Raw genomic sequence first — 7,235 nt, 5'->3', positions numbered from 1 at the left:
TTTTCTGAAAAGCCTATACTTTTCTCTTCATCTTTGAGGTTGCTCTTGCTAGATATAGAAATTGGTATTGTTTTCTGTCTTCCACGTTCTTTGGTAATTTTTATTTTTCTTCCTCATGCCTGGCCGTGCTTCAGGAATTTGTGGTTGTGTTTATCCTTAGTAGCTTAGATATGCTATTTTGAGTTCTTCTTTTAATTTATCATGTTTGCTATTCCCTGAGCTGCTTGGATATTCTGTTTCGTGGTTGCCATTAATTTTGGAAAACTCTTGGTTGTTATTTTTTCCAAATATATTATTCGCTCCTTTCTCCTTCCCTGTCTCCTTCTGATCCCCCTCCCCTCTGAGGAAGAAGGTAAGATTTGCTTCAGTGTGTAAGCAGTGCTTTGAGCTGCTTATCTGGATGCGAGTCCATGAACATCACAGGGAAGCGCTGTTCCATCGGCTTTCTGGGAGTAGACAGGAGTCGCTCAGCAAAAGACACATGGATGGAAAATGAGTTTCCCTGGAATGTTTTTGAGTGTGATATGCACAATCCCCACAACACTAGCTTCAGAATTTCACTCTCAAGAACTTTTTCTCCTCCAACACACACCAGGGCACACACACGTATGTGCGTGCACACATGCAAGGGCATTAATGTAGGTATAACTTTAAAAGTTATTGTATTTATTATGTGTGTGTGCGTCTGTGTATGTGCACACACACATGTGCTCACACCTGCCATGGTGTGTATGTGGAGGCCAGAGGACAGTTCCCAGGAGTTGATTGTTATCTTCTGCCTTGTGAGTTCTGAGTAATTGAACTTAGGTCGTCAGGCTTGCTGGCAAGTAACCTTATCCACTGAGTCATCTCACTGGCCTTCATGTAGTTATACTTTTTAAGAAGTGTGTGATAGCTTCCTTTTCATGCAGTTCATTGCAACTGTTTCTTCTCTCTGTCATAGTCTTCCCTGAGGAGTCTCCACAGGCATTGTTTATCCAGACATGTCCGAAGGCTCCAGTGGACGTCCAGACAATTAACCTCAATCTGAAAAAGCACCGTGGTGCTTTGTATCTCAAAAAACAGTCATGCCCCAACAATTTTGTGGGTTTGTGGGATAAACTCTCTCTCTCATGTTTTTTTTTTTTTTTTTTTTTTTTTTTGGTTGAGGTCTTGCATTATTGTACATCCTGGCCTTGAATTTCCATGGTCAAGTGATCCTTGTGCCCCAGCTTCCCCACCACCTGAAACAGCAACAGCAGGCGTGCACCACTGAGCCTGGTAATAGCTGTCTTAGAAAAGAGTGGGCTTCCTGATCTTTATATGGAGAAATATGTGTTTACCAGGGCCTATTTTGTTTTGACATGTTAAGAGCACATTTCTTAAAGACTCTCATTCCCCTAAATCAACCTGCTTGGCCATTTATCTGCTTGTTTATTCAGCCGACATCTCCTGAAAGCTTATTGCCTCACATTTTGTGAATAATACAGAGCCGCTGCTCGCAGGGAGCGCATTATTTATTAGAGGAGATAAAAGTACTAATAGTTACAATAATACCCAATTTGCTGTTTTTATTGCTCCTAAGAAGCAGAAACCACATGGAGCACCTGTTTGCCCTTGCCGTTGCTAACTAATTTCCTGCTTGCGGTCTCTCCTGTGTTCAGAGTGAGACTGCTGGGGTTCCTTTTCATGTGCTCTGGGGTTAAAAAACCTCCCCTGATGTACACGCACAATTCCAATAATATTTATGAGAGTTATGGGTGCCAGCGGGAGGGTCTGGCCCTGAAGCTGTTGGAAGGCGTTTAAACAGCTTTTCAGCAAAGATTAATGATTCCAGAAAAGCAAGAAAAAAAAAAAAAAACCCAAGCGTGGTCTGTCAGCCAGAAGTTAACTCGAAGGGATACAAGGGAAGAAAGGCAGCGAGGACACTTCCCAACGAGGTGTGTTTGCGGACGTTTGGTTGCCAGTGATGCTTTGATGAATTACACAGATAATGCGTCTGACAAGATGATGTCGAAGCTTGTGGAAAGCAACAGGGAAAATAATGAGGGTTACTTTCCCAAAACGCCAAAACACATCAACGATCTGTTTGTCTAAGAAAATAGGGGGAAGATGAGTTTCCCGGGATTAATTTTCTTTGCTAAGACAGGCTGGGAAGGAAACACCGCATCCCAAGTGGCAGTGTTTTGTAAACAGGATGCAAGTGTATGTCCAGGAAAGAACCAGGCTTCAAACATCCTGTGAGCATGGTATCCTTCGTTAATGTCCTTCCGGGGCTCGGCTTTGGGGAAGCAGACTGAAGGATGAGGTAAGTAGCGTCTTGTGTCAGGAACTTAAATTATTCCTCCAAAGAAATTATATTATGTTCCCTCCTCAAAGCACCGTTGAGATCACTTCACCATTTGACTTTCTTGGCATTCTGACTCTTCTCATTGTGGTCCTGCACAGAGAGAGAGTTCTGGCGAACGCCTGTGCTCACTTTGTCTCAGCAAATCATTTGGTGCTAACCATAAGAGTCCCTCAGTTTTCACTTAGTTTGATGAATGGGGGGGGGGCTCAGCTATTCTGCCACATTCGCAGGTTCAGTGTTCTCTCAATGAAAGAAGACTGCTCCCTGCCCGACCGGGGTCTGTAGTGAAGGTCTGTCCGGCATCCCGGCATCCCGGCAGAACAAACTGCCCTGTTGCACTGCCCAGAAAGGACTTTCGATTTGGAGGTGAACAGTTGTTCAACCTGCCTCTCAGAGGTGCGCCACCTTCTGGGCTTTTGCTCTTGGTTTGTTTTGAAATTCACCCAGGGCCTCTTGTATCCGAGGCATGCACCCTAGCACCGAGCTGCATCTCTGGGCCCAGTTTCCGTTTTTCCTATTTCTTTTTAGACAATTCATTGGAGCAAGCAATTTCCCCCGGGGGACAGATATGACACACTATCAGTCTGTACGTTCTCCCTTGCAGTCCACGAAGCTCATTGAACTCGGTACTCTTAAAATAGGAGTAAGAAAGATTAGGTAAGCTTAGAGTGCCATGTGTTGCCAGAAACTAACTGTGCATGGGGAGATGATTATGTTTTAGGTTTGGGGTTTGGGCTAAGCTAGCTCTCAATGCTTGTGAGTCCCTGTTTATTTTAACAGGAAGTTTCAGGAGAATAATTTTGTTAGCATGACACTCAGTCATCAACCACAGGTCATTTCTACTTCTCCTAGCCATGCTATACTTCACGCTAAGATTTTTTTTTTAACCTAAAATGTTTCATTTAATTATCACATATCTAGCTACCAGGCTTTACAGAACACCCATTTTATAGACCTACAAAAAGTTAAACGTTTTTTCAAAGTTTTTTTTTAATGCCACATAGACTTTAATCATTTAGTCAAAATGAAAACGAAGACCTTTATGCTCTTAACTGCCAAAGATTGCCTTCCCAGCACAGTCAATGCAGAGCTGAATCTTAAAGCAAAGTCCTGGTATCTTAGAATCTCACTGAACAACCTCTAGCACCTAGAGTTTGCTATTTGTTAGGTAGGATTGTCCACACACAAATATTCTGAGACAACCAAAATGCTCACAGCAAAACCTAGCAGGAAGTCCTGACCGAGGGTTGTAACAGGGCGAACTAACCGCATATTGGAGAATGAGAGATTTGGGGGTTTTGCCATAGATCCCTTTTAATCACTTCAGCTTTGCTCTGTACGTCAGTGGAATGATTGCTGATGTTTATTCTACCATTCTATACTTGAGAAGCTTGCTAGGTTTAGTTTTGTGCCTTCTCTTGGCTTGTACCAAAATTTTTGTAAGACATTCTATGATGCATTGAAACTTGAAGTATGAGTACGTCTGTCTGCATTGTTTCCAAATAAAATAAATTTCCCCTGATTTTTCGGAAGCTGAGATTATCGGAAGTGTCTTAGATCACAGACGGCTCATCAAGTCCGCTGAAGCCCGTTTAAAGCCTGCCTCTGAACATCAGAGAGCACCCCACTGGGTGAATCTGAATTTGCCATCAACAATTCATCACAGGGCTGGATCTAGCCCAGGGTTGTTAGGATTCTTTTTCTTGGCTGTCACAAAATGTTGATTAAAGTTCTTTGGCTTCCTCTCAATGGTTGGCCAACTTTTGAAAGCGGTGTGCCTGCTCTTCAGCTGTGGATGACAGTTAAAATACTATAGCAGAAATATGTTTTATTAGGTACAGGGCAGTTTTTAAGGGAGAAGGTTTTCCTGCTGGCCTCTGCAGTTGCTTGCTCTAGCTCAGAGGCTCAGATGACTGTTGCCTGCTCAGCATTTTTTTTTTTTTTAACGCGGGTGCTGGAGATTTGAACTCATACCCACTGAGCCATTTCCAGACTTCCACTAAAATATCATTCACTGCATTTTTAGATAAAGAATTTAGTAACAGCTGGCGTTTAATCCTTACAATACTATTTCCTCAATTTGCAAGTGAGCAAGAGGCCTCAGCAATGCCGATTTACCTAAGTTCACACAGCTCTCGTGGAAACACTGAGGGTCAATCTCAGCTTGTTCTGTGAGCTCCGGGATTTAGCCATACTATACTTCCTCCTCTTGAGAGATCTTGATCCTAGGGCCCAGAGCTATTCCATCAGTCTTCCCAGGGACAGCTGCATCTCCGTGGATGAGCTCAAATGTCAGGTCACAGTAGAGACAGCAAGGGTAAGGCTCTAGGAGATAAAAGCATTTTGGAACTTTTGATTCTGTCACCTGTGGCTGTGAGGAATTTTCTGAAGAAAAGCCAGATTAGATTTTCTGGTTAGAGGTACTAGAGACAGCCGTGGGTTGTCGGAGCTGGTATTCTCCTTTATTACTCTTTGGAGAACTGCCTTCCAGACAGCGCTTTCCCTACCAAGACTGAAGAGCCAGCCAATTCATTAAGGCTTCAGCTGGGAAGGAAATTATCCAATGTTTTGGAATTAACTGCATGTTCCTTGGGTTAGTGGTTTAGAACTAATTGGACCCAGAATTCGTGTAGTGGGGACAGAGAGCTCTCCTGGCGACAATTGAAAACAGATTGAGAATGCCTCTTTTCTGTCCCCGCGCTCACCCACTAGTGGGACGGACACGCTGACTCTCATGGCCCGTGAAGGGCAACCATGTGCCTGCTATTTGCCTAATCATTATCCTCCTGCTTGCATACTGATATTCCCTGCCAGCCCGACCTGCCGGGGATTACCTTCTGGCTTTCTGCCTCTCAATCCGTAAGCGCCAGGTGCTGTGCCTGCCTGTGGGTCTGAGCTTCTGCAGTGGGAGCCACGGTGCTGACTCACGTGTGCCAGGGAAATTTCCAGTGGGGTGAAGATCAAGAAGAAAGCCAACCAGGGATCTCTGTGCAGCAGGGCTGGGCACTCTGGTCAGATCCAGGCCGTCTTGCTGCCACGTAAGGGTTCAAAATCCAGGGAAAAGAGGTCCCATTACGTTTCCTTCCACCTTACAGACATGTTGGCTGACAGGTGCCAGTTTGGATAACACCAGGAGTGGTTTCTCTTAATTTGTGCAATTCCAGTCTCTAGATAATGTTTACTCTGTGTTCAGTGATGCTTAAAACAGCTGTACAGTCCAGGACCTGTGTTGTTTCTTTATTAAAAAGGCAACTAGCAAGTTCTGTGTCCACAGTGGTACAGAGAAAAGTTGACTTGTTTTCTCCTTGAAGGAGTTCCAACACATAGGGTGGACCACATTCTACAGATCTCATTCACAAGAGAGTCCCCAAACATCATGGCTTCTTTGCATGTTGTTGCTGACAGGTAGGAAGATATCTTGGAGGGGGTTTCTTCTTCAATAACACTTGTACAGGAAAAGTTAGACTGTTGCATCTGATCTCCTAGTAAGGAAAGAGTGGTAGACGAAATGAGTTACTCTCCCAGGACAATTTTCGTGTATTTATGCAGGACACAGAAAACAGTCAACACAAAGATGCATCTTGATAACTTAGCAGCAAATTTACCTTTAAAACACTTTACAAAAAATCAACTATTGGGCTGGAGAGATGACTCACTGGTTAAGAGCATTGGCTGCTCTTCCAGAGGACCCAGGGTCTATTACCAGCGCTTACATGGCATGGCAGCTCACAACCATCTGCATCTTTAGTTCCAGGAACTACAATATCGTCTCTGGCTTCCTAGTGCAATGTACACACATGGTACAAAGACATGAATGCAGGCAAACACCCATACACATCAAATTAAAAAACTAATTTTCCAAAATTATAAAAAGCCTAACGCTATTAATTTCCCCACCCTTCCCACGTTTAAGCAATTATTGTCCCTATACTATCCTTTTGACTATCAGCTTAGTCTTATTTAAATAATCTGTAGTTTGAACGTAATTGATTCTTTCTTGATGTCTTCCTTAGTGTTAAGTCCATTACTGACTCCTCTTCTTGACCCTCTGATAAAGTAGCTCTCCCAAAGGACATAGTCTACTGTGGTTGGCTGTCTATGACTCCAGAGTTTATTTTTGGCTTTTTGAAGTTGTGGCTGAATTGGAGACACAGAGACTTCTGTGGCTGCAGACAGGTAAACAGTCGCTATTACACATGTGTCCTCGGAAGAGACACATGTTGCTGTCAGGTTCGCCCTGTACTTGTGTGAGCTGACTTTGTGGCCAGTTGATCATCTTTAGTCTTAAAGCTCAGGCATCCTTTCTTCCTCAAGGCCACTCCACACCTCCCCTGATTTCTCATTTTGCACAGATGCAATAGATCAATGAGTCAGACCTCAGTAGTTTTCTTGAGCTACATAGGAGTGAGCAGCAGGCAGGATTTCCTCAGAGAAAGAGGACCAATGGTAGTAGACACCAGACCTATGTCTCATACTCTGTAATTGTGACTGGCTCCTAGACTTTAGCGTAACTGGCAGGATGTTGGAAGTACCATTCAGGCCTTGAAATCCAGCACATAGGCAGCAACAGGGACAAGGACCCAATCCATTGAAGTCCACAGTTCTAGGAAAGTCTCTAAATGTACTAACCTTGCTCTTTGGATTCTGTAGCTTCACTTCTGGCTAACTGTTCTTACTAACTGAGGTGTTTTAATCAAGGATGTGGTTTTCCTTGATTAAAGGATTAAAAGCTCATGCTTAGAAAGACTCAGGACTGTAGTGGGATCCCAAACCCTCAGTGTAGTCACTGGCTGGCTAATATAGACTTTCTATTGGTTTAAACTTGTGCCGGAGTAGCCTCTGGTGGATACCCACAGCATAAGGAATTAGGAATCAGTGGTTTTTCCATGATTTGATTAACCCAGAG

This window comes from Alexandromys fortis, unplaced genomic scaffold, assembly GCF_014885135.2.
Source record: "Alexandromys fortis isolate MF-2015 unplaced genomic scaffold, M_Fortis_MF-2015_v1.1 scaffold_2_26212498_36691700, whole genome shotgun sequence".
In the NCBI taxonomy this organism is placed as follows: domain Eukaryota; kingdom Metazoa; phylum Chordata; class Mammalia; order Rodentia; family Cricetidae; genus Alexandromys; species Alexandromys fortis.
This window is presented reverse-complemented; position numbering follows the sequence as displayed.